Here is a 10,393-nt window from a genome sequence, read left to right as displayed (position 1 = left end):
TAATATGCTAATCTAAAATAATAATAAAATATCAGTTGTGAATTTTTAGTCGACAGTGGTCACGTTTTGTTATTAGTAAAACATGGTTAAGAGAGAATACATCCATGGGTTAACATACAGCCCTGACCTCTGGGTACCCATAGATATAGAAGACTATATCTATGTGGGTACCTCTCTCACCTGCAGTCACACTTCGCAAAATTGTTGCCCGTTTGCCCTGATTGGCTCAGCTGCCCCTCTGGAGAAAGAGCCTAAAGAAACGTTTTCTTTCTTCTTTTTATTTTTTTAGTTCCTGTTGTGGTTGCATCAAATACGATAAGCCCATCATTAGTAAAGTTACAACAAATTAAATCGCCATATCATTAAATTGTGTTCATTTATTTTGGCCACGTTTTGGTCACGTGACGTTGTTTATATTTTCACACTGCATATGAAAGAAAAGGGAATAAGCCCGTCTGCCTTCACGTGAGTTTTTAAAGTTATGGAGATAATGACAAATGCCCTGTGAATAGCTTTTAAAAAAAATCCACTTGAGCTTCGAATAATGTGCAGCTTCAGCTTGTAACGTTTGCATGACGTCGCGCAGCATTGCCTAATATTAATGTATAATGCTAAGTTATCAACCAAAGCTAATGATAGCCTATAGCAGCAGCAGGCTAACGTACTACGTGACGTCCATTAGTGTGCGCTCTGTAGAGAAAAGAGAGGCTAAGGAATGTGATGGTTTGGGCTCTTGAATCATGTTAGATTATACATTGTTGACAGTCATTTTACGTGAATTTAAAACCAACAATCAGATGTAACGTTAGTGAAAGCTGATATGAGTTGACTTAACTTAATTTGTTACGATATGATAAATTAATGTCCCAATTGGTTAATAAACTTTGCATTTAGAGCAATAGCCCCTCCATATGTCTGTGCACTTCCCTGGTTGGATCTGTCAGCAGTAGAGAGTACTGTAAAATATTACGTTTCCTCTGGCAGTGCCTTTACAACACAGGAGCATGGAGGCCACACACAGCTCCCAGATATCCAGAGATGAGAGTAAATAAACCAGGGGAGCCATCCCTGACACCATGTGTGGCTACGTACAGTGCAGACTGGTGAGAAAACAAAGTTGGGTCAAGCGTGATTAATGCCTCACCTTTTGTCAGGATGCCAGGGGTGTGTGTGGCGAACCCCAAAGCTTGATCTAATGACTTCCCTGTGAGGTCATAATTGATCTTGACCAAAATCATATACATTTTTGATATCCATGTACAGAGACCCAGAACATGTTTTATAATTGACAATTTCCCTCCAGTTGGTACCTTATTGGGTGTTTGTCTTGATAGATTTCCTAACCAAAGCAAATGCATGGGGATTTGCAGTACTAATAATAAAAATTAGTGTCAATTTAAGAATACTCATGTTTTAACAGACTGGTTGTTGTAGTGTTTAACCAAAAAATAATGCCTCATTTGTGATTATCCCATGTTTTGCAATGTAAAATATGGCTCATAATGACTATGGCCACTGGAGGGCTCTGTCAGTTGGACGTAAACACATGTCGTTTTGGGGCTCCTGCTCAAATGACTGATGCTGTCGTTTTTTCTTTGGACAGTCACCAGAGAATTCTGTCAGACCTCTTTTTGCGTCTTCAGCACCTTGGTAATTAGTTCAATTATTTACTTCGGAATGCCTAGAGCAGGCTCCATAGAGCCTAAAGCTATTTGTCTGATGTATTTACGTCCAGGCTAATGTTGTAGTATTACAAGTGTTTCCATAATTTTTTGGTGCAACCCGTCAGAGATTTATCTAGGAAATTGTGCTATGGGAGAATATTAGGCATCTAGGACAGCTTTGGATTGTCAGCTTGACAGTTAATTCTGGCCATACATGTATTAGCAGGGGTTGAAAATTGTTAACTATCTAGTTTTAAATGCCTGTGGATCAGATATAAGTCAGATTTTGAAGGGGTACTGAAGTAGGTGCCAATCAAGACAGATTGTTTATCCAAGAAAAGCCTGTAAACATGCACCCGAGTTCAGCCTCTCTGCAGGTTCTCTGTGTATGTCACAAGGTGCCGAGGCGCGTTCACCTTACAGTATTCCAGAGCAAAGCAAGCCATCGTCACCAGGATTGGGAATGACAATGCTGACATTTCAACAGCTCTACACTCTGAAACGTGCATGCCTAATCTGTATTCTTAAGAAGGATTTGCCTCCAAATTGCTCCATTGCCTGTGGTCCTTCTGTTTGTTGTCGTCCATTGCTGCACATAGACTTTAAATAAACACAGCTTTGATAAGCTAGGGGCCAGACCGTCACCTCTGACCCATAGCAGTTCCGATCGGGGTCCTGGGGCATGAGGTTCACCAGGTGACACAAGCATAGCTTTAAATTAGCGGCCCTTTTCTATAGAGGGAGGTTTATAAACACTGCGAGTGGATGAGGGAGTGTTGGTAGGAAATTGACTTTGTCCAGAGTGTGTTGACCAGGAAGAGGGCATAGGTTAAGAGGTACATGAATCAAAGGAGGCTTGGGAGGTTATCATGGACATTATTCATGAATAGGATGAATTTACAGCTGATCCTTATCCAACTAGTCCCAGTAAAAGCTTTAATTTTGTTATTCTGTAAAACCGCTGTATGTATAAATTGCTATGGTGATCTTATTTTATAAGCAAGTTTTTTTTTTTATGTCATTTAAAAAAAAATGTGTCTTATGTCGCTGTATAGTATTATATTTTATTTTCTACCTTCCTACTCTTACTGAACTTAGTCTTCCTTTCCCTCGAAGTGTGTGTATATATACACTTTTATAATTAAAACAGTTTCCCAAGACCTCTGAAGGTAAATTCAGGAAAATAACTTTATATTATACAAATATTTCCTTCTGCAGAATAAGGGTCGTTGGCCTATTTGTAGTGGACGTGGCCTTGGGTGCAGCCAGCCAGTGGCAGTCTGAGGCCTCTTTGTAGGCCGCCGAACATGCACCAAACCACAAATTATCATTGGAGCAAGACAGGCCTCCTCCACCACAACCAGGCCCACCTCTACCTCCCCGAAAGCTTTGGATTTATGGCATGTGTCCAAATAAACATGTCTGAACGTTGTGGCAGAGAGGAGCCGTGGTTGAGCATGCATCTGAGAGAATCAGATCTCACACCTGTATTAGTGATGCAGGTAATACAACTGCACAATTTCTTAAATAAATATTAAAATCTTAATTCATGCATGAATCCATGATCTTCAGTATCTCTCCTTGGCCCTGTGTCTCTTGTTTTCAGCTTTCCTTCCCTTTCGCCACTTCCTGTTCTCACCGTGTCTTTGCTGAATTCAGTCAACTTTTTTCATGGTAAATGAGGTGTGCAGTAATGTAAACATTGCTTAGAGATGTTTACTTTTGTCTGTATAATTTCTGGTCAGTACAGTAGTCACACTTATGCAGGTAGAGTGCTGAGTGGAAATCTTTCCAGCGGTTCTTCATCATTTGTAACCATCTACCAGGGTGGGATTGCTCATTATAATATTCCCTTGCCTGTTGGAGAAATTAGGAGCATTTCTGCTTTTACTAGTGGTTTTGCAAGTTTTGACTGATTATTAATAACAGAGGGTACTCTGTTTATTAATTACTGTTCATATATTTATGCAATTTTTGCTCCACAGAGCAGTCATTTTGGATGTTCTTTTTAAAAAAATAAAACAATACTATAATAACATTATATATGTTTATCAAGCATCCTAGGTCAATTCAAATCCAAAAAGTATCCTTATTTCACTAACAAAGTCAAACGTTTCTATCAAGGTTGGAGATTTTCAGTTAAAGCAAAAATGTAGAGCTGTGTGATAATAGAAACACTATGTTCTTGATCACAAGATATCTCTAGGGAGGAAGGAATTCTAACCTGGAAATCCAGAGTTCTCGCGAGAGCACAATTTGAATTTGCTCAGCGAGTCACTCTGGCATTGAGTAATGATGCTCATTAACTATGCCCTTGTAGCCGAGCTGCACCAATCACATTGGTGTATCTGATATAGGCGGGCAAGAGGCAAGCTAAACAGATGACGACAGTTAAATCTACCAGTTATCTCCGCTGGTAGCTAAACATATGGGGCCCTGGATACGTCACCCCGTGTGTTGTTGTGATTGGTCGTAGTGTTATCCAATTGCGGGCAGTGATATTTTCAAATGCATGCTTGGTGCCGCCCCTCGAGTTGGGCCATTTCAATTACTCAATGCCAGACCCTAAATCTTTCGGATTTGGGTCTGAATTTCCAGGCTAACAGAATTCTAACCTGTCAAAAAATCCGTCAATTATAACATTGTGATCAACCATATCATAAGCAGCCCATAAACAAAGAAGTATTGTCTACCATCCAGGTCTCGTACTGTCTTTTATTAGGATCTTATAAATGCTCTTCTTTCATCGAACATGTTTAGTTCCCATTACTAGCTGTTGTGTTGGACCTTTATCTTTTAAAGCCATAAACTTAAAATGGCTAATCCTCTATATAACCAAATACAAACGTGTACATTATCTGCTTCAAACTGTGGGAACTGTTTTCAGTACCTACGTTTTAGGGATTGCTCTTTTTTCACCACACAGTTTTACTAGCATGCAGTCAGCGTTAGCCTTCATAGACTAAAAGTGTGCACCAGCTCACGCTAAAATTCTGCTTTTGGCATGCAGTGTTGATGACATCAGTAATTTGTCACTCTGCAGACACACTGTGATTTATGACTTTTCCCATGCAGCAAAACATGCCCTTGGTGTTTCTTTATTACATTTAAAACCTATTACTGTAAAATAAGGAGATTACTGCATAATACATGCTTGGAAAAGAGCTGCAGGTAGAGCAAATATGGTGTGTTTTATACTAATAAAGTAGCTGGGTTATGGGTAAATGTTTATATTATTTTACAGCTTGCCTTGAGGAGGGAAAAGATTTCCATTCATAACCAGAGTGATGAATGTGAGTAATTACCTTGTATTGTAAGCAATATACTTCACCCCCTAACGCTTCACACAGTTTTATGATTTGGATTTCACACTCACAGACTAATGTTTAAAAAGTATCTTTTTCTAATGCAGTCTGCTTGTTTTTCAGTTTAAGTTTTTGTGTTCGGTGTGCTGTGTCATTGAATGATTAAGTCAATGAATTAATTATCGGCATATGCTTTTCATTTAGAGAAGTTTTGATGTGTAACAGGTGTGTGACAGCAGTTTACACCAGACCAGCTAGGCATTCAACTACTATCTCCCTTCTCTAGATGGATGCTACTGTGATGGACAAAAACACATGAGGTAGATTAAGGTAAAAACATGTCTCTTTGATATCAAGAGCCTTTTAATTTCTGTAATTACCAAAACTGGCACAGAGGGACTTTGCGCACTGATGGACAACCAGCTTACCAGGCAATGGGCAGTTTTTGTATATTTGCCCAGTGAGTGATTTGCAGAAAGACATCCTTGTAAAGGCCACCGTCATCCCTCTGGGTGCTGACACCGTGTCTATCAACTCTAACATGGCTGTCAGCGCAGATCACACCATCCCTGCCAGCCAGTTCTCTCCTACCGCTTGCTGGTATTATACAGTATCAGCGGAGACGACCAAGAGACAAAGAACTATAGAGCAGACAAAGATGTCTTTCAGCTAATATTGACACACACTCAGTTTCATTGCATGCATTTGAGTGCTGAATGATAATCACCATCAGGGATATAATATCAATAAATGCTATGCATTGGTACACGTGGATCCTGCTGGAGGATGTTTATGTGTGGACACTGATTATTTATGTATCAGCATGTTACCATGTTGAGGTAAGGATTAGAGGATGGATACCCGAACCGAGCTTGTCGGGACCCGGCAGTACCCGACACGCCGGGCCAGGTTCGGACAGATATTTAGAAATGATGTTCGGGTTCGGTCACATCAGCGCGATAAGGCATTGAACATTTTAAATTTAAAAAGCGTATTATGTAGGTGCGCGCCTGTGTTAACGTGCGCTTGTTGCCACGTGTGCGCTGATGCGCTCATTTGTTGACATTTCCAAATGCTTTCCTACAAACATACATGTGTCATTAGTATGAAAAACAAATTTGATTTTAACTGTCAGACGCGGGCCGGGCTCAGACAGAAAAATGCGGCCCGATCCGTGCTCTAGTAAGGATGCCCTGTCAGTTAACAACAAAGTGAAAAATAATCTTGAGGGTACAAGTCATATTAATAACATCCTTTTAAGAGGATGCGAACAAAATCCTTGTATACTTTCCATAAGGCCTTTCATAACAGAACCTTCTTCTTTGTATTGCCTTATAGCAGACAGGCACCCTGGAAGTTAAGACCTATAACGTGCTGATAGGGTAGAATAAGTTGTACAGTTGTCAGCACTAGGTTGATGAGAGTCAAGGGAGCATCTGTGTTGATGCTGAAGGGGTTAATGTCAGCTCTGAGGGCAGGAGGTAGTCTTTACTGGGAGTCCCACCACTGTGGTCAGTCTGGGAGTTGTTAGAAGTGTTCATTAATCATAGTCCTAATTTGTTTTCACATTGCTGTGCTGACACAGACTGCATATTGTTACAGAGGCAGTTAGGTGGGAATCTCAATGGTCAGAGTTGTCATTGTAGTGCATGTTAAAGGACCCAGTAAGGCTGAACCACAGTTACATGTGGCAGGTAGAGGTAGGTGTCAATGTGGATGTTAAAAACCTTTTTTACACCTGTCCTGTTTTTTAAATGTGTAAAAAGCCACATGTTGCAACACACATGTGTACATAGACACGTGTGTTACCTGTTTAACCAAATTTATTAGCTTAACTCCCAAGGGGACCTGAGCTATAGACTTCATAAAGTCAAAGGGCAGTTTACCCTGAAAGTTCTCCTCTTTAATGTCATACCAAGTCTTGACAAAGCCGAATATCATTAACATTATACTCTAGTTACAAAAAAGTTTAGTTTCTTGTCAAATTTGCGAGGGGGGGGGGTGGCTTTTCCACCTTTAATGTTTTTGACAGGACAGGTAGGTGAGAGAGAGGGGGAAGACATGCAGGAAATCGTCACAGGTCAGATTCGAATCCTGGAACTCTGTGTCGAGGCATAAACCTCTCAGTATATGTGTGGCTGCTCTACCCACTGAGCCAACCCGGCCACATGAAGAGCTTTTTTTATAGTTATTATCATTAAATATTTAAATTTAATGATAACTTGTCCTGCGTTTTTTAAGTTTCACAATTTTACATTAATTTATCTTAGTGCTATTAAGTGTGCCATTTCACTTTGGGTCAAAGTGGTAGATTATCTATGAACTTTATAACAAATTTTGCTTTGAAGGATGGCTTCATGGCTTCAAACGCAGATTTAGTTGTAATCCTATTCATTACTAAAGACATTAGTTGTTTGTAATCAGCTTAAGAATGCAGTGCACAGATCATGTTAAGCAGAGATAACTAAGGACGTTAATTTTCTGTATGGGAGGGGCGGGGTTATTTGTACTATTTTGCCTGAAGCGGTACAAAGGCTCATGGGAAAAAAATATGTTCTGAATGGTTTCTGTCCTTGTTAATAGGGGTGTGCAAAAAAAATAGAATTCCAAAAATCGATTCATAGTCTACTGCAATCCCATGGGAAAAGTAACTACATTTACATACTGTGAATCGTTTTTTTTAATCGAGAATCGTTTTTTTAATCGAAAAATCGATTTAGAATAGAATTTTGAGCCTAAAAATCAATATTGAATCGAATCGTGTCATTTTCCGCCGATAGCGATACAATACCGATACTTTTTAAAAATTGAGGTAAATGCATCAAATTGCTAAATCTGAATGAATTTTCATGACATTTTAAGTGGTTTTGTGATTTGAACTTTGGATTATTAATAAGTTAAAACCCAGGACATCATTTTCATATGCTTGTATAAATCTGTTGTGTTACCACTGTATCTTACGGCCTTTTTACAAATTATACAGCTTGCCGTAGTTTCATTTTTGGCCTGAAAATATAGCCACACAGTGCTCCTCTTCCTCTCTGCCATTCTTCTGCCGTCTCTGTCCTGCTTGTGTGTGTTTGTGCTGCTGGCCAACGCCAGGCTTTGCTGCTTGCTTGCTTGTTTGCCTGGCGCCGCTGAGTCACTTGACAGCACAACATCAAATCAATAGAGGGGGTGGGAGGAGCAAAGGGTTCTTGCTCCGCGCTGTGACTTGAAAGCAGCAGGCACTTACACAGACAGCCAGGTCGCCTCTTTGATGAAACCGCAGCAGTGCATACTGGAGAGAAACCGAAACTGTGGGTGGTGTGTGATCGCGGAAGACTTGTATCATGTGGATGCGCAGACAGTTTTGTTGTCATTACTTAGAATTCCTCATGGGGAAGACAGAAACTACGCACTATAGCTTTAACATGCTTATTTTAGACATGTTATGTTAACTAATGACTGATGACTACTAATGTAAACTTGCTTTGTTTACAGCATCAACTTATTGTTAGTGTTAATACAACTTAACATGTTAAGTTTCATCTTGTGTAAAAACTTTCCACGCTAATTTCTAGTAAAGTCAACTAATTTGGGATAACAGTGCAGGGGATCATCCGGGCCAGTTTATTTCCTGCTCTGGGCCAGTTTATTTTCTGTTATATTAATGATGACATTTTGCATTGAACAAATGTAGGAGTTAAACCAAGGAAAACACAACACATCTCCTCCCCTATGTGTTGCAGGAGGTGGCTCAGCTTAATGAAGTAAAGAAGGGCACCAGCCTCATCCATCAGAGAGGCTGTACATTAAGTCAGTGGATCATTGTAGCATCTAAAGACACCAAGCTCAATTACTGTAGAAGGGTTAACCCACTGGAGAGAAAACACAATATTTTGTGGCAAAGTTATGTATTTTTTTTGTTTTGAGATGAAAAAAGTGTTGCCAGTTATACAGTTTTAATAATAATAATAATAATAATAATAATAATAATAATATAAACAACAGTATTTACTGAAAAAGTACTAACCAGTTCAAATAGAAATATGTATACACAGTACACATTACTATCTGTTCTATACTCAATACTGTATGTTTATCTTCGGACAAGGGTTGAACATAAATATAAATTTATTTCTAAGTGTCTCATTTTACCTGGAAATTGCAGATAAACTGTTAATAATAAAGTATACAGGCTTTATGAAATGTTATTTTTCACATGCACTGGATAAGAAAGGCATTCATGGATGAACTTCATGAGTTCATGGTACTAACTTCAGAGTTAAAGGATATAATATATACACTATAAATATTATACTTATTTTAAACACCACATTCCATATTTACACCATATTTGAGATGTCAGGTATTTGAAAAATATTTAATATTGTTTGCTCATTTTAAATATAGCTCACGTTCACATAAATAGCCTTTTTTTCTTAAAGTTGTGGAAAAGTAAAAGAGTGGAGAAAGTGAAAGACCTCATTGTTTCTCCTCACCAGTAGCAGATAAGGCTAAAGGTTGCTATGGAAACTTAGCCAACTGGAGCCAGAGTCCAATTTAGGAAAACCACAAAGTCAACATGAACGCGTGCTACGGGGAGGGAGGGAATCAGAAAAAGGTTGTGATTATGCAGGACATAATCAGAAGTCAAAATATATAAACCAAAAGGCCTTGGATACAGTGACACATCACCATTAATTTCCATCAGTTCAGGTAAACTATCATTCTGGGACACAGGCATGATGACACATTTACAGTATATATAATGTGAGACTGTCACTGCTGCAGAAACCATATCCTTTTATTTATTCAAGGCAAGGCCAAATGCTGCAATGGTTATGTGCTTCCTTTAAATGTTTTAAATCAACCACATCTTTTTAAGTTGAGACATTAAGCTAAAATTGTCATGGTCCCACCAACGTCTGACAAGAGAAACTGAGAGGCAGTGGAAGACTGGCAGGATGCAAGACTGTGGAAACACTAAAGAAAGAGATGGTTTTAAGTCTTGTTTTAAGAAACGGTAGCCAACTTATTACTTTATGCAATATTAAAAATGAACTTTTATTCATATTCACAGAGCTAACACTTTAAGTTAAATACTGATGAAGGATTTTTCTTGAACAGCTTACAGTATGTATAGTATATGATATTTTTAACTCTAATCTAATATATGTAATCCAATATATATAAGACATAACATGAGAATTGTGATGGCCACATCAGGTTTCATGTACAGTAGATCAGTATTTTTCTAACCCATGCCAGTTTTAAATAGGAAAGCCTGGTTTATCAGTCGTTGAAATCAATCTCACCATCATTCAGCACATAATACAGTATTATGTGCTGAATGTTGAAGCTTTTTTTGTTTTAAGCTATTTTTTTATTTTCATCTACAGTGTACAGTGTGAGACTGTATTTCTTATCTGGCTGTGATTA

The 10,393-nt window shown here is 38.7% G+C and overlaps 1 long non-coding RNA gene across 1 annotated transcript; it reads left to right on the top strand.

Moving 5' to 3' along the window:
* The first annotated feature begins 403 nt into the window (after nt 1–403).
* On the top strand, nt 404–3,136 carry LOC114568940 (uncharacterized). Its single transcript, XR_003694363.1, has 3 exons — nt 404–465; nt 985–1,103; nt 2,883–3,136. It is a non-coding gene; the product is annotated as an uncharacterized LOC114568940 (long non-coding RNA).
* Nucleotides 3,137–10,393: the final 7,257 nt, after the last annotated feature.

The sequence above is a fragment of the Perca flavescens genome, chromosome 15 (genome assembly GCF_004354835.1).
Source record: "Perca flavescens isolate YP-PL-M2 chromosome 15, PFLA_1.0, whole genome shotgun sequence".
Classification (NCBI taxonomy): Eukaryota; Metazoa; Chordata; class Actinopteri; order Perciformes; family Percidae; genus Perca; species Perca flavescens.
The sequence above is the reverse complement of the archived record's forward strand: the minus strand, read 5'-3'. Positions and strand labels throughout refer to the sequence as shown.